This window comes from Acomys minous (genome assembly GCF_964271855.1).
Source record: "Acomys minous genome assembly, contig: scaffold_24, whole genome shotgun sequence".
Classification (NCBI taxonomy): domain Eukaryota; kingdom Metazoa; phylum Chordata; class Mammalia; order Rodentia; family Muridae; genus Acomys; species Acomys minous.
The window spans coordinates 4032726-4045538 of record NW_028182181.1 but is presented as its reverse complement, the minus strand read 5'-3'; positions in this window follow the sequence as shown (position 1 = coordinate 4045538).

Sequence of the window (12813 nt, the reverse complement as noted above, 5' to 3'; positions counted from 1 at the left end):
ACAAGTGTCTCCTCAGTGTGTTCCCATTTCCTTAGAAAGAGTGTATTTGCTGGGAGAAAAGTGCATTACTGTGCGCTTTCACCGTTCAGCAAATACATGTGTAGAAGCACAGCGCTAGCAGAAACGACCGTTTCTCGACCTTTTCTAACTCAGGGAGCAAGTTGCACACTTCTGAGATGCATTTGGGCAACTTTGTCCGAAATGAGTTTTTTGCCTACAGAGACATGCCTATTTGCGCAGTAGTACAGATTCTGAGTATGTAACTGGGCTTGATGAAATCAGCATTTCTCTTGCTTCCCTGTGCGTAGGGAAGCTCAGTTTTAGTCACAGTAGCTCCCACAAGTGTCTCCTCAGTGTGTTCCCATTTACTTAGAAACAGTGTATTTGCTGGGAGAAAAGTGCATTACTGTGCACTTTCACCGTTCAGCAAGTACATGTGTAGAAGCACAGCGCTAGCAGAAACGACCGTTTCTCGACGTTTTCTAACTCAGAGAACAAGTTGCACACTTCTGAGATGCATTTGGGCAACTTTGTCAGAAATGAGTTTTTTGCCTACAGAGACATGTCTATTTGCGCAGTAGTACAGATTCTGAGTATGTAACTGGGCTTGATGAAATCAGCATTTCTCTTGCTTCCCTGTGCGTAGGGAAGCTCAGTTTTAGTCACAGTAGCTCCCACAAGTGTCTCCTCAGTGTGTTCCCATTTCCTTAGAAACAGTGTATTTGCTGGGAGAAAAGTGCATTACTGTGTGCTTTCACCGTTCAGCAAATACATGTGTAGAAACACAGCGCTAGCAGAAACGAATGTTTCTCGACGTTTTCTAACTCAGGGAACAAGTTGCACACTTCTGAGATGCATTTGGGTAACTTTCTCAAAAATGAGTTTTTTGCGTACAGTGACATGCCTATTTGCGCAGTAGTAGAGATTCTGAGTATGTTACTGGGCTTGATGAAATCAGCATTTCTCTTGCTTCCCTGTGCGTAGGGAAGCTCAGTTTTAGTCCCAGTAGCTCCCACAAGTGTCTCCTCAGTGTGTTCCCATTTCCTTAGAAACAGTGTATTTGCTGGGAGAAAAGTGCATTACTGTGCGCTTTCACCGTTCAGCAAATACATGTGTAGAAGCACAGCGCTAGCAGAAACGAACGTTTCTCGACGTTTTCTAACTCAGGGAACAAGTTGCACACTTCTGAGATGCATTTGGGCAACTTTGTCAGAAATGAGTTTTTTGCCTACAGAGATATGCCTATTTGCGCAGTAGTACAGATTCTGAGTATGTAACTGGGCTTGATGAAATCAGCATTTCTCTTGCTTCCCTGTGCGTAGGGAAGCTCAGTTTTAGTCACAGTAGCTCCCACAAGTGTCTCCACAGTGTTTTCATTTCCATAGAAACAGTGTATTTGCTGGGAGAAAACTGCATTACTGTGCGCTTTCACCGTTCAGCAAATACATGTGTAGAAGCACAGCGCTAGCAGAAAAGACCATTTCTCGACGTTTTCTAACTCAGGGGACAAGTTGCACACTTCTGAGATGCATTTGGGCAACTTTGTCAGAAATGAGTTTTTTGCCTAAAGAGACATGCCTATTTGCGCAGTAGTACAGATTCTGAGTATGTAACTGGGCTTGATGAAATCAGCATTTCTCTTGCTTCCCTGTGCGTAGGGAAGCTCAGTTTTAGTCACAGTAGCTCCCACAAGTGTCTCCTTAGTGTGTTCCCATTTCCGTAGAAACAGTGTATTTGCTAGGAGAAAAGTGCATTACTGTGCGCTTTCACCGTTCAGCAAATACATTTGTAGAAGCACAGCGCTAGCAGAAACGAACGTTTCTCGACGTTTTCTAACTCAGGGAACAAGTTGCACACTTCTGAGATGCATTTGGGCAACTTTGTCAGAAATGAGTTTTTTGCCTACAGAGACATGCCTATTTGCGCAGTAGTACAGATTCTGAGTATGTAACTGGGCTTGATGAAATCAGCATTTCTCTTGCTTCCCTGTGCGTAGGGAAGCTCAGTTTTAGTCACAGTAGCTCCCACAAGTGTCTCCTCAGTGTGTTCCCATTTCCGTAGAAACAGTGTATTTGCTGGGAGAAAAGTGCATTACTGTGCGCTTTCACCGTTCAGCAAATACATGTGTAGAAGCACAGCGCTAGCAGAAACGAACGTTTCTCGATGGTTTCTAACACAGGGAACAAGTTGCACACTTCTGAGATGCATTTGGGCAACTTTGTCAAAAAGGAGTTTTTTGCCTACAGAGACATGCCTATTTGTGCCGTAGTACATATTCTGTGTATGTAACTGGGCTTGATGAAATTAGCATTTCTCTTGCTTCCCTGTGCGTAGGGAAGCTCAGTTTTAGTCACAGTAGCTCCCACAAGTGTCTCCTCAGTGTGTTCCCATTTCCATAGAAACAGTGTATTTGCTGGGATAAAAGTGCATTACTCTGTGCTTTCACCGTTCAGCAAGTACATGTGTAGAAGCACAGCGCTAGCAGAAAAGACCGTTTCTCGACGTTTTCTAACTCAGAGAACAAGTTGCACACTTCTGAGATACATTTGGGCAACTTTGTCAGAAATGAGTTTTTTGCCTACAGAGACATGCCTATTTGCGCAGTAGTACAGATTCTGAGTATGTAACTGGGCTTGATGAAATCAGCATTTCTCTTGCTTCCCTGTGCGTAGGGAAGCTCAGTTTTAGTCACAGTAGCTCCCACAAGTGTCTCCTCAGTGTGTTCCCATTTCCTTAGAAACAGTGTATTTGCTGGGAGAAAAGTGCATTACTGTGCGCTTTCACCGTTCAGCAAATACATGTGTAGAAGCACAGCGCTAGCAGAAACGAACGTTTCTCGACGTTTTCTAACTCGGGGAACAAGTTGCACACTTCTGAGATGCATTTGGGCAACTTTGTCAGAAATGAGTTTTTTGCCTACAGAGACATGCCTATTTGTGCCGTAGTACATATTCTCAGTATGTAACTGGGCTTGATGAAATCAGCATTTCTCTTGCTTCCCTGTGCGTAGGGAAGCTCAGTTTTAGTCACAGTAGCTCCCACAAGTGTCTCCTCAGTGTGTTCCCATTTTCTTAGAAACAGTGTATTTGCTGGGAGAAAAGTGCATTACTGTGCGCTTTCACCGTTCAGCAAGTACATGTGTAGAAGCACAGCGCTAGCAGAAACGACCGTTTCTCGACGTTTCCTAACTCAGGGAACAAGTTGCACACTTCTGAGATGCATTTGGGCAACTTTGTCAGAAATGAGTTTTTTGCCTACAGAGACATGCCTATTTGCGCAGTAGTAAAGATTCTGAGTATGTAACTGGGCTTTATGAAATCAGCATTTCTCTTGCTTCCCTGTGCGTAGGGAAGCTCACTTTTAGTCACAGTAGCTCCCACAAGTGTCTCCTCAGTGTGTTCCCATTTCCTTAGAAACAGTGTATTTGCTGGGAGAAAAGTGCATTACTGTGTGCTTTCACCGTTCAGCAAATACATGTGTAGAAGCACAGCGCTAGCAGAAACGAACGTTTCTCGACGTTTTCTAACTCAGGGAACAAGTTGGACACTTCTGAGATGCATTTGGGTAACTTTCTCAAAAATGAGTTTTTTGCGTACAGAGACATGCCTATTTGCGCAGTAGTAGAGATTCTGAGTATGTTACTGGGCTTGATGAAATCAGCATTTCTCTTGCTTCCCTGTGCGTAGGGAAGCTCAGTTTTAGTCCCAGTAGCTCCCACAAGTGTCTCCTCAGTGTGTTCCCATTTCCTTAGAAACAGTGTATTTGCTGGGAGAAAAGTGCATTACTGTGCGCTTTCACCGTTCAGCAAATACATGTGTAGAAGCACAGCGCTAGCAGAAACGAACGTTTCTCGACGTTTTCTAACTCAGGGAACAAGTTGCACACTTCTGAGATGCATTTGGGCAACTTTGTCAGAAATGAGTTTTTTGCCTACAGAGACATGCCTATTTGCGCAGTAGTACAGATTCTGAGTATGTACCTGGGCTTGATGAAATCAGCATTTCTCTTGCTTCCCTGTGCGTAGGGAAGCTCAGTTTTAGTCACAGTAACTCCCACAAGTGTCTCCTCAGTGTGTTCCCAGTTCCTTAGAAACAGTGTATTTGCTGGGAGAAAAGTGCATTACTGTGCGCTTTCACCGTTCAGCAAATACATGTGTAGAAGCACAGCGCTAGCAGAAACGACCGTTTCTCGACGTTTTCTAACTCAGGGAACAAGTTGCACACTACTGAGATGCATTTGGGAAACGTTGTCAGAAATGAGTTGTTTGCCTACAGAGACATGCCTATTTGCGCAGTAGTACAGATTCTGAGTATGTAACTGGGCTTGATGAAATCAGCATATCTCTTGCTTCCCTGTGCGTAGGGAAGCTCAGTTTTAGTCACAGTAGCTCCCACAAGTGTCCCCTCAGTGTGTTCCCATTTCCTTAGAAACAGTGTATTTGCTGGGAGAAAAGTGCATTACTGTGTGCTTTCACCGTTCAGCAAATACATGTGTAGAAGCACAGCGCTAGCAGAAACAAACATTTCTCGACGTTTTCAAACTCAGGGAACAGGTTGCACACTTCTGAGATGCATTTGGGCAACTTTGTCAGAAATGAGTTTTTTGCCTACAGAGACATACTATTTGCGCAGTAGTACAGATTCTGAGTATGTAACTGGGCTTGATGAAATCAGCATTTCTCTTGCTTCCCTGTGCGTAGAGAAGCTCAGTTTTAGTCACAGTAGCTCCCACAAGTGTCTCCTCAGTGTGTTCCCATTTCCTTAGAAACAGTGTATTTGCTGGGAGAAAAGTGCATTACTGCGCGCTTTCACCGTTCAGCAAATACATGTGTAGAAGCACAGCGCTAGCAGAAACGACCGTTTCTCGACGTTTTCTAACTCAGGGAACAAGTTGCACACTTCTGAGATGCATTTGGGCAACTTTGTCAGAAATGAGTTTTTTGCCTACAGAGACATGCCTATTTGCGCAGTAGTACAGATTCTGAGTATGTAACTGGGCTTGATGAAATCAACATTTCTCTTGCTTCCCTGTGCATAGGGAAGCTCAGTTTTAGTCACAGTAGCTCCCACAAGTCTCTCCTCAGTGTGTTCCCATTTCCTTAGAAACAGTGTATTTGCTGGGAGAAAAGTGAATTACTGTGCGCTTTCACCGTTCAGCAAATACATGTGTAGAAACAAAGCGCTAGCAGAAACGACCGTTTCTTGACGTTTTCTAACTCAGGGAACAAGTTGCACACTTCTGAGATGCATTTGGGCAACTTTGTCAGAAATGAGTTTTTTGCCTACAGAGACATGCCTATTTGCGCAGTAGTACAGATTCTGAGTAGGTAACTGGGCTGGATGAAATCAGCATTTCTCTTGCTTCCCTGTGCGTAGGGAAGCTCAGTTTTAGTCACAGTAGCTCCCACAAGTGTCTCCTCAGTGTGTTCCCATTTCCTTAGAAACAGTGTATTTGCTGGGATAAAAGTGCATTACTGTGCGCTTTCACCGTTCAGCAAATACATGTGTAGAAGCACAGCGCTAGCAGAAACGACCGTTTCTCGACGTTTTCTAACTCAGGGAACAAGTTGCACACTTCTGAGATGCATTTGGGCAACTTTATCAGAAATGAGTTTTTTGCCTACAGAGACATGCCTATTTGCGCAGTAGTACAGATTCTGAGTATGTAACTGGGCTTGATGAAATCAGCATTTCTCTTGCTTCCCTGTGCGTAGGGAAGCTCAGTTTTAGTCACAGTAGCTCCCACAAGTGTCTCCTCAGTGTGTTCCCATTTCCTTAGAAACAGTGTATTTGCTGGGAGAAAAGTGCATTACTGTGTGCTTTCACCGTTCTGCAAATACATGTGTAGAAGCACAGCGCTAGCAGAAACGACCGTTTCTCGACGTTTTCTAACTCAGGGAACAAGTTGCACACTTCTGAGATGCATTTGGGCAACTTTGTCCGAAATGAGTTTTTTGCCTACAGACCCATGCCTATTTGCGCAGTAGTACAGATTCTGCGTATGTAACTGGGCTTGATGAAATCAGCATTTCTCTTGCTTCCCTGTGCGTAGGGAAGCTCAGTTTTAGTCACAGTAGCTCTCACAAGTGTCTCCTCAGTGTGTTCCCATTTCCTTAGAAACAGTGTATTTGCTGGGAGAAAAGTGCATTACTGTGCGCTTTCACCGTTCAGCAAATACATGTGTAGAAGCACAGTGCTAGCAGAAACGACCGTTTCTCGACGTTTTCTAACTCAGGAAACAAGTTTCACACTTCTGAGATGCATTTGGGCAACTTTGTCAGAAATGAGTTTTTTGCCTAAAGAGACATGCCTATTTGCGCAGTAGTACAGATTCTGAGTATGTAACTGGTCTTGATGAAATCAGCATTTCTCTTGCTTCCCTGTGCGTAGGGAAGCTCAGTTTTAGTCACAGTAGCTCCCACAAGTGTCTCCTCAGTGTGTTCCCATTTCCTTAGAAACAGTGTATTTGCTGGGAGAAAAGTGCATTACTTTGCGCTTTCACCGTTCAGCAAATACATGTGTAGAAGCACAGCGCTAGCAGAAACGACCGTTTCTCGACGTTTTCTAACTCAGGGAACAAGTTGCACACTTCTGAGATGCATTTGGGCAACTTTATCAGAAATGAGTTTTTTGCCTACAGAGACATGCCTATTTGCGCAGTAGTACAGATTCTGAGTATGTAACTGGGCTTGATGAAATCAGCATTTCTCTTGCTTCCCTGTGCTTAGGGAAGCTCAGTTTTAGTCACAGTAGCTCCCACAAGTGTCTCCTCAGTGTGTTCCCATTTCCTTAGAAACAGTGTATTTGCTGGGAGAAAAGTGCATTACTGTGCGCTTTCACCGTTCAGCAAATACATGTGTAGAAGCACAGTGCTAGCAGAAACGACCGTTTCTCGACGTTTTCTAACTCAGGGAACAAGTTGCACACATCTGAGATGCATTTGGGCAACTTAGTCAGAAATGAGTTTTTTGCCTAAATAGACATGCCTATTTGCGCAGTAGTACAGATTCTGAGTATGTAACTGGGCTTGATGAAATCAGCATTTCTCTTGCTTCCCTGTGCGTAGGAAAGCTCAGTTTTAGTCACAGTAGCTCCCACAAGTGTCTCCTCAGTGTGTTCCCATTTCCTTAGAAACAGTGTATTTGCTGGGAGAAAAGTGCATTACTGTGCGCTTTCACCGTTCAGCAAATACATGTTTAGAAGCACAATGCTAGCAGAAACGACCGTTTCTCGACGTTTTCTAACTCAGGGAACAAGTTGCACACTTCTGAGATGCATTTGGGCAACTTTGTCCGAAATGAGTTTTTTGCCTACAGAGACATGCCTATTTGCGCAGTAGTACAGATTCTGAGTATGTAACTGGGCTTGATGAAATCAGCATTTCTCTTGCTTCCCTGTGCGTAGGGAAGCTCAGTTTTAGTCACAGTAGCTCCCACAAGTGTCTCCTCAGTGTGTTCCCATTTCCTTAGAAACAGTGTATTTGCTGGGAGAAAAGTGAATTACTGTGTGCTTTCACCGTTCAGCAAATACATGTGTAGAAGCACAGCGCTAGCAGAAACGACCGTTTCTCGACGTTTTCTAACTCAGGGAAGAAGTTGCACACTTCTGAGATGCATTTGGGCAACTTTGTCCGAAATGAGTTTTTTGCCTACAGAGACATGCCTATTTGCGCAGTAGTACAGATTCTGAGTACGTAACTGGGCTGGATGAAATCAGCATTTCTCTTGCTTCCCTGTGCGTAGGGAAGCTCAGTTTTAGTCACAGTAGCTCCCACAAGTGTCTCCTCAGTGTGTTCCCATTTCCTTAGAAACAGTGTATTTGCTGGGAGAAAAGTGCATTACTGTGCGCTTTCACCGTTCAGCAAATACATGTGTAGAAGCACAGCGCTAGCAGAAACGACCGTTTCTCGACGTTTTCTAACTCAGGGAACAAGTTGCACACTTCTGAGATGCATTTGGGCAACTTTGTCCGAAATGAGTTTTTTGCCTACAGAGACATGCCTATTTGCGCAGTAGTACAGATTCTGAGTATGTAACTGGGCTTGATGAAATCAGCATTTCTCTTGCTTCCCTGTGCATAGGGAAGCTCAGTTTTAGTCACAGTAGCTCCCACAAGTGTCTCCTCAGTGTGTTCCCATTTCCTTAGAAACAGTGTATTTGCTGGGAGAAAAGTGCATTACTGTGTGCTTTCACCGTTCAGCAAATACATGTGTAGAAGCACAGCGCTAGCAGAAACGACCGTTTCTCGACGTTTTCTAACTCAGGGAACAAGTTGCACACTTCTGAGATGCATTTGGGCAACTTTGTCAGAAATGAGTTTTTTGCCTACAGAGACATGCCTATTTGCGCAGTAGTACAGATTCTGAGTACGTAACTGGGCTGGATGAAATCAGCATTTCTCTTGCTTCCCTGTGCGTAGGGAAGCTCAGTTTTAGTCACAGTAGCTCCCACAAGTGTCTCCTCAGTGTGTTCCCATTTCCTTAGAAACAGTGTATTTGCTGGGAGAAAAGTGCATTACTGTGCGCTTTCACCGTTCAGCAAATACATGTGTAGAAGCACAGCGCTAGCAGAAACGACCGTTTCTCGACGTTTTCTAACTCAGGGAACAAGTTGCACACTTCTGAGATGCATTTGGGCAACTTTGTCAGAAATGAGTTTTTTGCCTACAGAGACATGCCTATTTGCGCAGTAGTACAGATTCTGAGTATGTAACTGGGCTTGATGAAATCAGCATTTCTCTTGCTTCCCTGTGCGTAGGGAAGCTCAGTTTTAGTCACAGTAGCTCCCACAAGTGTCTCCTCAGTGTGTTCCCATTTCCTTAGAAACAGTGTATTTTGCTGGGAGAAAACTGCATTACTGTGCGCTTTCACCGTTCAGCAAATACATGTGTAGAAGCACAGCGCTAGCAGAAACGACCGTTTCTCGACGTTTTCTAACTCAGGGAACAAGTTGCACACTTCCGAGATTCATTTGGGCAACTTTGTCAGAAATGAGTTTTTTGCCTACAGAGACATGCCTATTTGCGCAGTAGTACAGATTCTGAGTATGTAACTGGGTTTGATGAAATCAGCATTTCTCTTGCTTCCCTGTGCGTAGGGAAGCTCAGTTTTAGTCACAGTAGCTCCCACAAGTGTCTCCTCAGTGTGTTCCCATTTCCTTAGAAACAGTGTATTTGCTGGGAGAAAAGTGCATTACTGTGCGCTTTCACCGTTCAGCAAATACATGTGTAGAAGCACAGCGCTAGCAGAAACGAACGTTTCTCGACGTTTTCTAACTCAGGGAACAAGTTGCACACTTCTGAGGTACATTTGGGCAACTTTGTCAGAAATGAGTTTTTTGCCTACAGACCCATGCCTATTTGCGCAGTAGTACAAATTCTGCGTATGTTACTGGGCTTGATGAAATCAGCATTTCTCTTGCTTCCCTGTGCGTAGGGAAGCTCAGTTTTAGTCACAGTAGCTCCCACAAGTGTCTCCTCAGTGTGTTCCCATTTCCTTAGAAACAGTGTATTTGCTGGGAGAAAAGTGCATTACTGTGCGCTTTCACCGTTCAGCAAATACATGTGTAGAAGCACAGTGCTAGCAGAAACGACCGTTTCTCGACGTTTTCTAACTCAGGGAACAAGTTGCACACATCTGAGATGCATTTGGGCAACTTAGTCAGAAATGAGTTTTTTGCCTAAAGAGACATGCCTATTTGCGCAGTAGTACAGATTCTGAGTATGTAACTGGGCTTGATGAAATCAGCATTTCTCTTGCTTCCCTGTGCGTAGGAAAGCTCAGTTTTAGTCACAGTAGCTCCCACAAGTGTCTCCTCAGTGTGTTCCCATTTCCTTAGAAACAGTGTATTTGCTGGGAGAAAAGTGCATTACTGTGCGCTTTCACCGTTCAGCAAATACATGTTTAGAAGCACAATGCTAGCAGAAACGACCGTTTCTCGACGTTTTCTAACTCAGGGAACAAGTTGCACACTTCTGAGATGCATTTGGGCAACTTTGTCCGAAATGAGTTTTTTGCCTACAGAGACATGCCTATTTGCGCAGTAGTACAGATTCTGAGTATGTAACTGGGCTTGATGAAATCAGCATTTCTCTTGCTTCCCTGTGCGTAGGGAAGCTCAGTTTTAGTCACAGTAGCTCCCACAAGTGTCTCCTCAGTGTGTTCCCATTTCCTTAGAAACAGTGTATTTGCTGGGAGAAAAGTGCATTACTGTGTGCTTTCACCGTTCAGCAAATACATGTGTAGAAGCACAGCGCTAGCAGAAACGACCGTTTCTCGACGTTTTCTAACTCAGGGAAGAAGTTGCACACTTCTGAGATGCATTTGGGCAACTTTGTCCGAAATGAGTTTTTTGCCTACAGAGACATGCCTATTTGCGCAGTAGTACAGATTCTGAGTACGTAACTGGGCTGGATGAAATCAGCATTTCTCTTGCTTCCCTGTGCGTAGGGAAGCTCAGTTTTAGTCACAGTAGCTCCCACAAGTGTCTCCTCAGTGTGTTCCCATTTCCTTAGAAACAGTGTATTTGCTGGGAGAAAAGTGCATTACTGTGCGCTTTCACCGTTCAGCAAATACATGTGTAGAAGCACAGCGCTAGCAGAAACGACCGTTTCTCGACGTTTTCTAACTCAGGGAACAAGTTGCACACTTCTGAGATGCATTTGGGCAACTTTGTCCGAAATGAGTTTTTTGCCTACAGAGACATGCCTATTTGCGCAGTAGTACAGATTCTGAGTATGTAACTGGGCTTGATGAAATCAGCATTTCTCTTGCTTCCCTGTGCGTAGGGAAGCTCAGTTTTAGTCACAGTAGCTCCCACAAGTGTCTCCTCAGTGTGTTCCCATTTCCTTAGAAACAGTGTATTTGCTGGGAGAAAAGTGCATTACTGTGTGCTTTCACCGTTCAGCAAATACATGTGTAGAAGCACAGCGCTAGCAGAAACGACCGTTTCTCGACGTTTTCTAACTCAGGGAACAAGTTGCACACTTCTGAGATGCATTTGGGCAACTTTGTCAGAAATGAGTTTTTTGCCTACAGAGACATGCCTATTTGCGCAGTAGTACAGATTCTGAGTACGTAACTGGGCTGGATGAAATCAGCATTTCTCTTGCTTCCCTGTGCGTAGGGAAGCTCAGTTTTAGTCACAGTAGCTCCCACAAGTGTCTCCTCAGTGTGTTCTCATCTCCTTAGAAACAGTGTATTTGATGGGAGAAAAGTGCATTACTGTGCGCTTTCACCGTTCAGCAAATACATGTGTAGAAGCACAGCGCTAGCAGAAACGACCGTTTCTCGACGTTTTCTAACTCATGGAACAAGTTGCACACTTCTGAGATGCATTTGGGCAACTTTGTCCGAAATGAGTTTTTTGCCTACAGAGACATGCCTATTTGCGCAGTAGTACAGATTCTGAGTATGTAACTGGGCTTGATGAAATCAGCATTTCTCTTGCTTCCCTGTGCGTAGGGAAGCTCAGTTTTAGTCACAGTAGCTCCCACAAGTGTCTCCTCAGTGTGTTCCCATTTCCTTAGAAACAGTGTATTTGCTGGGAGAAAACTGCATTACTGTGCGCTTTCACCGTTCAGCAAATACATGTGTAGAAGCACAGCGCTAGCAGAAACGACCGTTTCTCGACGTTTTCTAACTCAGGGAACAAGTTGCACACTTCCGAGATGCATTTGGGCAACTTTGTCAGAAATGAGTTTTTTGCCTACAGAGACATGCCTATTTGCGCAGTAGTACAGATTCTGAGTATGTAACTGGGTTTGATGAAATCAGCATTTCTCTTGCTTCCCTGTGCGTAGGGAAGCTCAGTTTTAGTCACAGTAGCTCCCACAAGTGTCTCCTCAGTGTGTTCCCATTTCCTTAGAAACAGTGTATTTGCTGGGAGAAAAGTGCATTACTGTGCGCTTTCACCGTTCAGCAAATACATGTGTAGAAGCACAGCTCTAGCAGAAACGACCGTTTCTCGACGTTTTCTAACTCAGGGAACAAGTTGCACACTTCTGAGATGCATTTGGGCAACTTTGTCAGAAATGAGTTTTTTGCCTACAGTGACATGCCTATTTGCGCAGTAGTACAGATTCTGAGTATGTAACTGGGCTTGATGAAATCAGCATTTCTCTTGCTTCCCTGTGCGTAGGGAAGCTCAGTTTTAGTCACAGTAGCTCCCACAAGTGTCTCCTCAGTGTGTTCCCATTTCCTTAGAAACAGTGTATTTGCTGGGAGAAAACTGCATTACTGTGCGCTTTCACCGTTCAGCAAATACATGTGTAGAAGCACAGCGCTAGCAGAAACGACCGTTTCTCGACGTTTTCTAACTCAGGGAACAAGTTGCACACTTCCGAGATTCATTTGGGCAACTTTGTCAGAAATGAGTTTTTTGCCTACAGAGACATGCCTATTTGCGCAGTAGTACAGATTCTGAGTATGTAACTGGGTTTGATGAAATCAGCATTTCTCTTGCTTCCCTGTGCGTAGGGAAGCTCAGTTTTAGTCACAGTAGCTCCCACAAGTGTCTCCTCAGTGTGTTCCCATTTCCTTAGAAACAGTGTATTTGATGGGAGAAAAGTGCATTACTGTGCGCTTTCACCGTTCAGCAAATACATGTGTAGAAGCACAGCGCTAGCAGAAACGAACGTTTCTCGACGTTTTCTAACTCAGGGAACAAGTTGCACACTTCTGAGGTGCATTTGGGCAACTTTGTCAGAAATGAGTTTTTTGCCTACAGACCCATGCCTATTTGCGCAGTAGTACAAATTCTGCGTATGTAACTGGGCTTGATGAAATCAGCATTTCTCTTGCTTCCCTGTGCGTAGG